Source organism: Elaeis guineensis, chromosome 7 (genome assembly GCF_000442705.2).
Source record: "Elaeis guineensis isolate ETL-2024a chromosome 7, EG11, whole genome shotgun sequence".
Classification (NCBI taxonomy): domain Eukaryota; kingdom Viridiplantae; phylum Streptophyta; class Magnoliopsida; order Arecales; family Arecaceae; genus Elaeis; species Elaeis guineensis.
In genome coordinates this window covers 88,708,543-88,722,156 of record NC_025999.2, presented here as the reverse complement: position 1 = coordinate 88,722,156, position 13,614 = coordinate 88,708,543, and the positions used below count along the sequence as shown (strand labels likewise).

The following is a 13,614-nucleotide window of genomic DNA, read 5'->3' as shown; positions in this document are numbered from 1 at the left end:
TCCGATCCGCCAATCCGACTCATGTTCGATCTACCATAAATAGATTTGGATCATAAACGAATCGATCTGTTTAACCCATTTAATAATTAGATTGGATTTGGATTTTAGATATCTGATCCGTTTAACCTGTTTAATATTCAGATCGGATTGAGTCAGATAATCTATTTAACCTATTTAATCTATTTAATCTATTTCTGACCCAATTAACCCGACATATTTAACCTGTTTAACCTATTTAAGATCCGTTTAACCTATTTAAAACTTGTTTAACCTGTTTCTAACCCATTTAATCCAACCTGTTTAATCCGTTTACCCTATTTCTGACTCATTTAATCTGATTTATTTAACCCGTTTAACCTCTTTAATCTATTTAATCTGTTTAATCTATTTAACCTATTTAATTTAATTTGATCTATTTAATAAATGGGTTAAAGCGGTCAGATCGAATTATCTGTTTAATAAATAAGTTGGATTCATGTTTGAATTTTGATCTGTTTAATAAACAATTGGTTTGGATTGACGATTTTCTGATCCGACCGTTTATGATCCGATTCGATCTGATTACCATCCTTACTAAGGAAACTTACTAAGTACAATACATCATTAAATAAGCATTTATTATATTTTTTTTCGAGGATCACATCCATATTCTGAGATTAATACATAATTACTCATGTATCTTCTAGATAAAAATTTTTATATGACTTTAAAATTTTTAGACTTTCAATACTAATAATAATATAATTAAATTTATTTACTAACATCCATGGAATTGGTCACCATTAGACAAATCATTGCTACCATCATAAAGTTCGGCCCACAAACACTCCCCCCGCTCTTGACCGGAGGCAACGAGTCCACATTCGCTTTCCTAGCTGGCGCCCAGTGCATCTGCCGCCAATATGCCGGGGTCAAAGAACGGAGTGCTCTCATACCTCGCCGTGCAACTCCCTGACAAAAACCGCCAACCTTTCCTCTGCTTGCATGTCGTCGTCGCGTTTCCCAGCGCTTCGCTCAAACAATCCTTGCAACCATCTCTGCTAAGATCTCTCGTGCACTGCACCAGTCCATAGGCGGTGCCGTTTCCTACCATATCGGCTGCGAACATTCTTGGGCTTTCTGGGGCCTTGTCGACGAGACTCGTCATCATTTGAATCACAGGTGCATCCTCTGCCTCTGATATCTTAAACTGGTTGCATAGAACCCGTATGTCGTTGCTGACTGCACCAAAGAAGTTTCGATTGGAGTACCTCAAGAGGCACTTCTCGTGCCAGACGATGGCTTGAGTGTTGTTGGGGCAGTCGTCGACCGCATCAGCGGCCGCGTCGTTAAGACAATTCAGGCAGGCTGTGCTTTCTGGAGCAAGATCAGGTCTACAGAGTGCGAGCCCATAGAGCCGGTCCGGGTCAACACCGACACTGGTGTTGTAGAAGCCACTGGCACGAGCTTGGCTTGTTAGAGAAGAAAGCAGATTGTTGAGGTCTTGTTTCCAATTGCCATAGCCTGATGGGAATTCGTCGTCAGAGCATGTGCTCACCACGAGCTCGGGGGTATGAAGTTTGGGTTTCGGAGGAAAGAGATGGCCTCATACCGAATGCTGCAGCTGGGACTTAGGAATCGCCATCCTTCATGGCCACTGCAACAGCTCTTAATGTCCTGAAAGATTATGTTCAAGCACTTGGCGCAGTCGGCGCTAGTGATGTCCATGGTGCACTCCGCCATTGCAAACAGTTGGTATCGGAACGATGCATTGGCGGCGACATCAACGTTTTGTTGTACGGAGCCTCCTTCACAAGGTTATAGACGAAGTCCAGTGGCCTTTGGGGATCCGACACGTTGTAGGGGTTGGACATGGAAAAGCCGTTGGGGTCCATGATGCCGAAGAAGTCGTGGTGGAGTAGCGGAGCTGGCAGTAGTCGTAATAGATGACGGCCTGCGTTTGGAACACGCCTTCTGGACGTCGGTGGTGGCCGCCTTGATGCATGCTTGGCAGTCGGTGGGGAGAGGTCTCTTCACAGAGGAAGAGGCCGTAAACACGGTCACTACCGGTACCGGCAGTGTCGTGTAGAAGTTGGCGGTGGGGGACTTGGAGTTGAGGGAGGAGAAGAGGGTGTGAGGTTGGTTTGGAAGGCGCTGCCGTTAGTGTATGCTTCGCCGGAGCAGTTGGAATTAAGTGGCTAAGGCTAATGGGACGGGACCGGCACCGACAGCAGAGCGGAGTGGCAGAAGGTAAAGTGAAAGGAAGAGCAGGAAGTCCAGGGTTTGGAATGAAGACGAGACATTTGACCCTAGATATTTCCTTGCGGTGCTTTGTTAGTGTTGATGAGAATTTTGGGTTGATGAAGCATCTAGCTAGATTTTGGGTTCTTTGTAGCAGAACGGGATGGAAGATACAAGAAAATTCTATTGGTATTGAAAGAAAACAAATATTGCAGACTTGGACGGAAGACTCACAATTAATTGGGAGTCCAGCCATTGTAGGTCATGACTTTCCACGCGATAGCCGTCTCGTCTAGCACTGGTCATCCATTGCGGCTGGAAAGCGGGAAACCCGTCGAGATTTGTGGTGGGTCGACTTCGGGTCGTTTTCCGTCCGAGCTGTGGAAATTTGGATGGACTGTTTCCCTTGTGGAATCAACCATTCGGACATAGGCCAGCCTTCAAACTTCAGATCACAGCTCATAAGAAGCGGCACCCTCCTCCCAACTTAAGTCTACCAAATGTGCCGTGTTATCGTTGAGATAATACAGAATTTTTCATCCAAAACATTGATATACATTTTTTTATTGACTTTATCAATATATATATGGTAGACTAAGTCTATCCAAAAGTTTACCTCCCCACTATTTTTTTTTTTACATTCTATTGAATGTGATCGGTTGAAGAAAATTTATAGAAAAGAAGAAAACTAGGCTTTTCATATCTGGAAAGCTAGTTATAAGGTTTTAAATTTTTTAGTTTCTAATGAATAAATAAATAAAAATTATATTTTCAAGAAAAAAAATTAAGTATTTTTTTCTATTTAAATATACTCTAAAGAAAAAAAGATTTCACATTTTATGGCCTAACAAATCTGGTTATTCTCCGTATTTCTAAGTTCATTTTGATGTCAATAAAATTTCTCTCTTAGAAGATGTGTTTAGCCGAGAAGCTAGATTTAGAATTAGTAGAGCAGACAAATAGAATACAAAGTGATTAAACTTACATGACTCAGCTTATGGTCTAATTCATTCATAGAGATGATCAAACAAAGTTTGTTAATAATGGAAGAGGACAAAGAAAAGAGCAATTTACTAACATAAATTCAATGACATTACTCCGGAGTTCTAGAACGAGAGAAATCTCAAAATTCTAGAAAAAATGAAATTATATATGTACAGGCACCTCAAATTTGATTTGGGGTATCCATAAACTTCCAATGGGCTAGTCATGTGATGGCACGTGTTGTGGATCCCCACCTCAGCCTCAGCTATAGGCATCCTCAGCACTGGCCGAACTACGGAAGATGGGCATTAATTAGATTGCGTACATACAATAGACATGAAGGTTGCCGAACATACTTGATCAAGCTAGCAGCAGTAGCTTTCAGTTTTCGGTCCATACCTAGTATTTCACCTCGGCTGTGGACGATCTATTTTAGCTTATCCATGGCTGAGCTATATTTTCTTTTGACAAAATCTACCTCTCTCTTAAATTGGAAAAGTCCAGATAAAGAAGAATTCCTTCACGATCAAGCCTTCCACAAAAGGAAATAACTTCTTTGAATCAATCCATACGCCAAATCTAAAAAGCCATCACAACTCCGAGACATATACGGCTGCAATTTCTCCTCTATAAATAAAGAGACGCAGAGATCCTTAAAGTAAGCTCTCGACTTCCACTCTCTCCTTCACATTATTCTCTATTAGGGGTGTACATTTGGTTTTTTGGGTTTAAATTAAACCAAAATTTTGAAAAACCGAACTTCCGAACTTGCATTTTATAGAACCAAAAATCGAATCGAAATAGCTCAAAATCAAACAATCAAACTAAAATAATTTCACTTTAGTTCAGTTGATAATTTGATTTTGGACTTCTTTATGTTGGACTTTTGGTTTTGATTTAGACTTATTAAATTCTTTAATAGTTTTATTATTTAGGCTACAAATTGCACTTGGACTTAGTTTAGGTGGACCATGATTTAGAAGGGTTGTGATAAGTGAGTTTGATTCAAATTAGACTACATAAATCATAAAAGATAGTTTTTTTTGGAAAAAAATCTATTTTGAGATTTTTTCATGCATTTTCTAAATATGAATATCATCTAAAGAATAACATCAATCTAACTCACTTATTGAGACCTCAAAGAAATAAAAAAAAAAAGCACAAAATTTATACAAATATATTCTCAGAATATTAATATTTAAAAATAAACTACTCTAAACTCAAAGCAGGAACCTTCACTCACGGAGCAGATGCATGGTGGATGGCGTGCAGGTAGAAGAAATTGATCGAATACAAGGGGTAACATAGCATGTTATCTACCATGGGATTTAGCATGGTCTAACTTGACCATCAGGTTTAAGTAATATTTAGCCCAAATATAAATATTAAATAAAAAAGATCAGATAATTTTGATTTTTGATTAACCAAAATTATCCAATTAAATACCAAAGATCGAATCGATTAAAAAATTTTAGTTCGATTTTAAATCAAAATCAAAATTTTCAAAAAAATCCAACTAAACACCAAAATAATTAACGGTTTGATTCAATTTTTGGTTAATCGAATCATTTACATATCCCTATTCTCCATCTCCTGACTGAGCGTCAAAAGATCTTTATCGGAGAATACCTCGGTGAGGACTTTTTATAGGTATTTGAGCGGAGCTCCAACACAATATCACTTCGGCCATCTTCACCTTGGCCGTCCGACCTCATGCGAGGAGATCAGAAGCAGCACTTGGCGCTAGAGGAAGGGGCTCGACTAACTTCGGAATTTTATTTTGAGAAGAGAGAGTTAGCCATAGATCGCCATGAAGACACGAAGGGGTGCATCTAATGCGTCACACCATTCTAATGGCAGGCACGCCAACAAAGTTTCATTGGAGGACGTGCCGCCATCATCGATCTAGGAGAATCCACCCGCTCCACCAACGATCTTGCAAGATCAGTGCAACAGTCTCATCCAGCAGGTGCAGGCTCTTTCAACTGCAGTATGGGAGATCCAGCAAAACACTGAGCCTTGTCTTGCCCTAGAGAATCCATAGCCGGCCAAAGGAAGATCGACAAACTGAGCTCTCTGTAGCCCGAGGGCGGGTGCCAGCCATCCTGATAGCCAGCCCGACACAATCGTTGACAGTCGTCCACTTTGATCTCGAGAAGAGATTTGACACCGAGCCATTTTTCTCCTCATCACTGACCAACTTGAGAGGACAACCTAGAAAAGAGGCTTCAGGAGATGTAGCAACGAATCGACACGCTACAAGCACCACAATAGTTAGATGTTGATCTGTGTTTCAACATCGATCCACCGTTCACCCAGAAGATCATAAGTGAACCCTACACCCCGATTTAAGATGCCATAGTTTGAGCCGTACGATGGAACTACTGACCCAGTGGACCACTTGAAAATTTCAAATCTCTCATGCTCTACAAGGAGCAACTGATGCAATCCTCTATTGAGCTTTTCCTTCAATTCTGAGGAAGGGTGCCCGTCATTGGTATTCGAGCCTACAACTAAATACTGTGGACTCTTTTCATCTAAGCTGGATGTTCATAGCACACTTTGTTAGCAGTCGTCGGTAACGTTGTAACTCAGACTTTCTCGTCAGCATAAAGCAACAGGAGAACGAGCCACTTCGGGATTATATCAACCGCTTCAACATTGCAACTTTGGAAGTGCTGAACTTGGACCAATCTATAGCGATGACCGTATTAAAAGTTGGACTTCTTCAAAACGACCTCTTCTTCTTGCTCAACAAAAAATACCCGAAGGACTTCATCAAAATATTGGTGTGGGCGAGAGATATGCTTAAGCAGAGAAAGTCTAGAATTAACAAATGGAGAACCACAGTAGTGGATCGCAGCCAAACACTAAACAAAGAAAGAAAAAAGACAATTGGCGCATGCAGCATCGATGCATTGTGTAGAGGCCTCGTTGCTCTTGGACTCCATCTCGAGAAAATCGAGCTAGGTCTCCCATGGGACAATACCGATCTAGAACCCCCCCATAGAGATTCACTACTTTACTCCATTGAATACCTCCTGAGCTCAGATCTAATGAAGATAAAATGCCCAGAAGAGCTCCCCTGCTCGAGGAAGATGACTACACTGACATGGGCAAGGAATCTAAATATTACAGGTACCACCAGAACCACGAGCATGATATGGAGGATTGCTAGTAGCTCAGAGAAGATATAGAAGCACTCATCCGATGAGGACATCTTCGATGCTATGTTGATATACGTCGATTCTCGAAGAACCCACATAGTGATCTTCTGTGGCAAGAAGACCCCCACAGGGATCAACCAATAGCAGCAGAGATCCATACCATCTCTGAGGGCAGCTCGGCCACGGCACCACCAAACCGAACCGAGCTAAAGAAAAAGAGTCGAAGAAGAAAAAGATCGATAATGAAATCACCTCCTCTGAAGCTGACCTAAAAGGAATAAAATATCTACATGATGATCTCGTAGTTTTGTCCTTAAATATTTTAAATTATGATATATATCGGATCTTGATCGATAATGAAAGTTCAGTAGATATTTTTTTTACGATGCATTTATTTGAATGAACTTAAATTCTGAGTGGCTAGTGAGAGGAACTCATCTTTAATCAGATTCTCAGGCAGTACGATCCTCATATAAGGAACCATCTCCCTCACCATGATAGTTGGATGAGCTCTAAAACAGGCTGTCATTGAAATAAACTACTTTGTAGTAAAGAGTCCCTTAGTATACAATGTCGTCTTAGGTCGGCCTAGGTTGAATATCCTCTGAGCTATAGTGTCGATCTACTACTTGACAGTAAAGTTTTCTGCTCCTTATAGGATCGGCAAGCTCCAGAAAAATCAGCAATTAGTAAGAGAATGTTACATGGCAACTTTGTATACAGCATCACTAGTGGAACAATCGATAGATGAGCTTGACGTGTGGGATGAGCTAACTGAACAGAGAGGCCATTTGGTGAAAGATCTCATCTCAGTGCCAATTGATAAGATCCAAGTGAAGTCATCAAGATCGGCTCAAATTGATATGAAGAGAATCATCAGCACCTTATCTCTTTTCTCCAAGCCAATATAGATATGTTCGCTTGGTTGGCTATCGATATGCCAGGCATCGACCTAAAGGTCATAGTACATCGGCTCAATGTAGATACGAAGCACTGTTCGATCAGACAAAAGAAGCGTAGCTTTGCCCTTGAGCAACAAAAGGCCATACAAGATGAGGTCAATAAGCTTCTAAAAGTAGGGCTCATTCGAGAAGTCTACTATTAGGAGTGGTTAGCCAATGTTGTACTAGTTAAGAAGGTGAATAGGAAGTGACGTGCATGCATCAGCTATACCAACTTCAAGAAGGCGTGTCCTAAGGATAGCTAGCTATCTTTTGTCTCAGATTGATCAACTAGTAGATACAACTTTAGGACATCAGCTTTCATCATTCATGGATGCATTCTCCGAATATAACCAGATTCGAATGACCCCTAAAGATGAGGAGAAGACCTCTTTTGTCATTGATCAGGATCTTTTTTGCTACAAGATCATGCCACTCAATTTTACTACTATAAAAAAGAGCTATGATAGTGGTTATATGACAGTGATTTCGAAAACTATTGCCATAGAATCTACGATAGTAATTATTTATAGCCACTATAGTAGGTTAAATCTACCGTAGCAGTTTGTAATAACTACTGCCGTAGGTCTGACCTATGGTAGCGGTTATTATGAACCACTGCGATAGTTAAAAACTTTATCGTCCCATAATTTTTGATCCAAAGATCATATTTTAGTAAATTTTTTCTTGATTTCATATAACTTTTCAAGATTTACATGACTGCAATAATAATTTTGTAAAGAAACATTATTTTATCCCTCAAATTAGAGTTTTAAAGAATTTAGTTGATACTTACAAATAATTCTAGATGATTATGTGAATCTATAATAGTGATATCAAATTTCAAACATATCTTCACCGTTCATTATCTAAATAATTATTATTAAAGTATCCTCACAAAAGATCATCTAGATCCGATAGCTCTAGCTTTATCGATCATTAAAATTTAATTTCGATGGTCATGAAAGATCATAGGATGATCTGATAGATAGAGACTACCGATAGATCTAAAAATTTATGATGATGATCTCAATGATATTTCTAGTATACTATCAAAATTTTACTTCAATCAAACATCATTGGCATGATCAATTTAGGATGGACTAATTTTGATTGTTAAACAAAAATAAGTGATCACTGGCCAATCGATGTCCGATTAAGATGATATTTTGCATAAATAATCCTTGTTAGTACTTTAATCATTTGTATGGTGATGATCATGAAATTCAAACCATGCACACAGGTTGGAATCCACTTGAATACTATTACAAAAGTACAAGTATAATTACTTAATAAATTTAAAAATAAGTAGCAAGTGATATATAGTTCTAGATCATTCATATATGCACTATTTAAATTTGACGATTACCATCATACAAATAAATAAAGTAGTAGCAAAAATTATTTATATAAAAAATTACTTTAATCGAATGTCGTTTCACCTTTTAATCAGTTATTTTTTATTTAATAATTAAAATTATCTCATGCTAAATTGATCATGATAATGATGTTCGATTGAAAAAAAATTTTTATAGTGTGCTATAAACTATAAATATTATCGAGATCATCATCATAAATTTTTTGATCTATCAATGGTCTCTATCTTTAGATCATCACGTGATCATTCATAACTGTCGAAATCAAATTTTAATGATCGACATATCTAGGGCTACTAGATCGAGGTGATTTTTGGTGATGATACTCTAATAATAATTATTTAGATAATAAACGATGAAGATAAATTTTAAATTTTAAAATTATATCATATTTAAAAAAAATAAAAAAAATTATATCTGCCTCTATAGCAGTGGTTGTGCAATAACCGCTGCTATAGATCTATGACAGTGGTTTACTAACCGCTGTCATGTCTTAATCTATGGCAGTGATTATCATGAACCATTGCTATAGATTGACCTACGACAGTGGTTATCGATCAATCTGTGATAGCGGTTACTGATAACGACTGTCATAGGCAACCTATAGCAGCAGTTATCTATAACCGCTGCGATAGGTTCAAAATATGGTTTGTGATAGTCCCACATTGGGTGTGGAAGAAATAGATGACTTGTATATAATGATTTAAGGGCTTAAACATTTTGCGATCACTCTCTCTATCTAGGCCCTACTGTCGTCGCCTGCATGCCTACCGCCACTATGCGGCGGCGGCGGTGGTGCCCACTGCCACCGCCACTGTAGCGGGCCTGTTGCCGTGGTGGGCTACCAATTGCTACCACACCATCTCCCATCTGTCAGCCACCATCCTTTACCGATCGACCATTTTGATAGGTCAAAGATTATGGCAGTGATTTGGCAATTACTGTCGTAGAATTTATGGCAGTGGTTGGCATAATCGCTATCGAAGATTTAACTAGGATAGTAGTTTGTCAACCGCTGCTATAGCTTTTATAGCAGTGGTTGCATAATCACTGCCATATCTCTATGGTATCAGTTGCTATAACAGCGGTTTCAAAATCACTGTCATACCATATCTATCTTATCTCAAAAAACTATTGTCATAATCTACGATGACAGTCACGGTGGCAGCGGTTGGCATAACTGCTATTGTAGGCTATGACAGTAATTTTTTGGACTACGGCAATGACTACAATAGCAGTTTTCAACCACTATCATAGCCTTATTTTGTAGTGGTGTTTAAAGAATGCAAATACGATTTACCAACAGCTCGTCAACAAACTCTTCAAGGACCAGATCGATAGAAATATGGAGGTATATGTGGATGATATGTTCATTAAAAGTAGAGCCACTGAGCACTGCATCATCAATCTTAAGGAGACTTTTGCCACACTACTGTATTTTCAAATAAAGCTTAATCCTAATAAGTATGCATTTGGCGTTACCTCCGATAAATTTTTGGGCTTCATGGTATCACAATGGAAGATTGAGATAAATTTTTAAAAGATTCAAACACTCCAAGAGATGAAACCTCCAAAGACGATCAAAGAAGTACAGTGCCTAATGGGAAGGATTGTGGTTCTCAGTAGATTGCTTTCAAGATCGATCGAAAAGAGCCTTCTCTTCTTCAAAGCTCTTAAACAAGTAAAGAACTTTCAATCGTCAAGCGAGTGCCAAGTCGCATTCGATGAACTGAAGAAATACCTCAACTCACCACCTCTTCTAAGTAAACCACGGCCTGGAGAGGTATTGCATCCATACCTTGCAGTTTCACCTTCAGTAATTAGTTTGGTCCTTATCCGATAAGAAGCTAAAATACAAAAATCAGTCTACGATGCCAGTTGAGTTCTTCATGATGCCGAAATGAGATATACGAAGTTGGAGGAGGTAGTGTATGTTCTTGTGATATCCTTTAAGAAGCTGTTGGTGCAGAAATCCGCCTGCGCCGGAGAAGCTGGAGTTGAGGAAGCCGCGGTCGCCGCCGGGACCTGCAAGGGAAGTCTAAACCGGAGGTGGGGTTGCTCCGGCAAGACCCTCCGACGCTCAATTCAGTTCTCTGCCTCAACAAGAATGGAGTGCTCGAACGGAGAATTTAGCAGAGTTTCGAGATAAAGCAAAAGAGCTTGAGGAATGTAAGAAGAGCGCCAGTGACCGAACTTGGGCTCAAGAAGCCAGGATCAGCGCCCTTAAGATGGAGCTTTCAGCTGCGCAGAGGAGGATTGGCCAGCTGGAAGGAAACTCATCCCGGACCCTAGTGCGGGCTGACGATGCCCAAAAATGGTCGCAGAGGGTCTCCGACCTCCAGAAGCAGCTTCAAGACGCCGAAATGAGCCACGACGTGCAGCGGGCTAGCTGGTGCCGACAGGTAGAGGAGCACAAGGGGAGATTCCGTCGAGCGGCGGACGAGGTAGTCCATCTTCAGAAGCAGCTGGTTACCAGGGCGCAGCTTACGAACGCCCAAGACACCGAAGAGCTTCGAGCCTTGAGAGGCACCATCGAGGGGATCTCTGTCTCACTTGGGGAGAAGACAACCGAGCTTCAACAAATAAAAATTCAACTGGGACTTGAACGGAGGGCCGTCGCGGACGCAGAGGCGGAGTCCGAAGTTTTGCGGAAGTGGCATCGGGAAGCGGAGGCTGAGAGTCGGCGACTTCGTCAGGCGCTCCAGGATATGCTGCAAAAGAAGGAAGAACTAGAGGAAATGGTGGAGACCCTGAGGCAGTCCTGGTCGGGGGATGGAGGTGATCACCCTATGTTAGAGGGAGCAGGACCTCCTTAGAGTTCTTTAGTAGTCACCCCCTTTTTGTAGCTGCCCCCCCCCCCCCTTTTCTTTTCTTGTCGTTTTGTCCCTCTTTTTCTGGCCGTCCTGGCCCTGTAGCACATATATCGGAAATGAGAAAAAGGCATTTTGTGTTACCTTGTCCGCGCGTAGCACTAATATTGTCGTTCGTTGACCCTTTCTCGTTGTTTGGCCTGTTTGGCTTAGAGGTCGCCGTGGGAAAGGGCTCTTCCCTTCCATCCGATCTCGTCATGTGGCCGAGCCTCGCCACCGTTTTTAACCCTTGCTGGCGAAGTGGTGAATGGAGCCCGGCTTTCTTAGGAGCCCGGGCGAAGTCTTTCTTGGGGGCGGAACCCGGCTCCCGTAGGAGTCCGGGTGAAGCTTTACCTGGCGGCGGAACCCGGCTCCCGTAGGAGTCCGGGTGAAGCTTTACCTTGGCGGCGGAACTCGGCTCCCGTAGGAGTCCGGGTGAAGCTTTACCTTGGCGGCGGAACCCGGCTCCCGTAGGAGTCCGGGCGAAGCTTTACCTTGGCGGCGGAACCCGGCTCCCGTAGGAGTCCGGGTGAAGCTTTACCTTGGCGGCGGAACCCGGCTCCCGTAGGAGTCCGGGTGAAGCTTTACCTGGCGGCGGAACCCGGCTCCCGTAGGAGTCCGGGTGAAGCTTTACCTGGCGGCGGAACCCGGCTCCCGTAGGAGTCCGGGTGAAGCCTTACCTTGGCGGCGGAACCCGGCTCCCGTAGGAGTCCGGGTGAAGCTTTACCTGGCGGCGGAACCCGGCTCCCGTAGGAGTCCGGGTGAAGCCTACCTTTGCGGCGGAACCCGGCTCCCGTAGGAGTCCGGGTCTTCCATTTTGCTTGAGCCGGTGGCGAGGTTCTCGTCATCAGCCTGGCTTGTGGGGGCGCGTTAGGGCGCTGTAAGGCCTCTCCCCCCTCCGGTCTAAAAGAACCGGGCCTTCAACTTTGCTCATGTCAGGACGAGGTTCTCCTCCTGTTCCTGACATGGCCATGGGGGCACATTAGGGCGTTGCAAGGCCTCTCCCCCCATCCGGTCTAAAAGAACCGGGCCTTCGACTTTGCTCAAGTTAGGGCGAGGTTTTCCTCCTGTCCCTAACAGGGCTGTGGGGGCACATTAGGGCGTTGTAAGGCCTCTCCCCCCATCCGGTCTAAAAGAACCGGGCCTTTGACTTTGCTCAAGTTAGGGCGAGGTTTTCCTCCTGTCCCTAACAGGGCTGTGGGGGCACATTAGGGCGTTGTAAGGCCTCTCCCCCCATCCGGTCTAAAAGAACCGGGCCTTTGACTTTGCTCATGTCAGGACGAGGTTCTCCTCCTGTTCCTGACACGGCCGTTGTTTTTTGGAGAGGTCATATCCAGTCATAATACATCCGCGTTAAGCAGGAGGAGTGCGTTAGCTAGAAAGAAAAGTATTCAAAATGAAACAGTAGGCAATACATTTACAGTTCTCCCGCTCCTCCTCGAGGCCCTCCGGTGATGGAGTCGATGGTCCCGATAGGAGGTCGGTCCCCGGGCTGCTCCTCCCTCTTCTGTGGTTCGGGCGGTGGGAGGGCTCTTGGCCGGTCTACTCTAGCCTCAGGCCTGCGACGGATGAATCTGTCGAGCCGACCTCGCCGGATGAGCTCCTCGATCTCGTCCTGGAGCTGGATGCACTCTTCGGTGTCGTGGCCGTGGTCGCGGTGGTAGAGGCAGAACTTGTTGGGGTTGCGCTTCCCGGGGTGCGTGCGCATCCTCTCCGGTCTAGGGATCAGCTCCCTGACCTCCATCAGTACCTGGGCCTTCGAGGCGTTGAGGGGGGCGTAGCTGCGGAACTTCCCTGGCGGGGAACCCCACCGAAACCTGTTGTCCGGGCTTCTCTGCCTGCGTGCCCGGGGTGGAGTATGGGCGCGCTTGTGCCCAGGAGGGGATCGGGAGCGAGGTCGGGCTTCCCTTGGCCTCTTCTCAACTGCGGGCCTGCCAGAATCTCCCACCTGGCGCTCCCTTGCAGTCTCTTCATCCTTCATTTTGAAGGCCTCTTCCGCTCGGGCGTATCCTTCAGCCCGAGCCAGCAGATCAGCGAAATCCCTGGGGTACTTCTTCTCCAGGGAGTACAAGAGATC

At 43.4% G+C, this 13,614-nt stretch overlaps 1 pseudogene; it reads right to left on the bottom strand.

The window, feature by feature from the left end:
• Window positions 1–727: 727 nt before the first annotated feature.
• On the bottom strand, window positions 728–2,515 carry LOC140859488 (putative cysteine-rich receptor-like protein kinase 23; annotated as a pseudogene).
• Window positions 2,516–13,614: the final 11,099 nt, after the last annotated feature.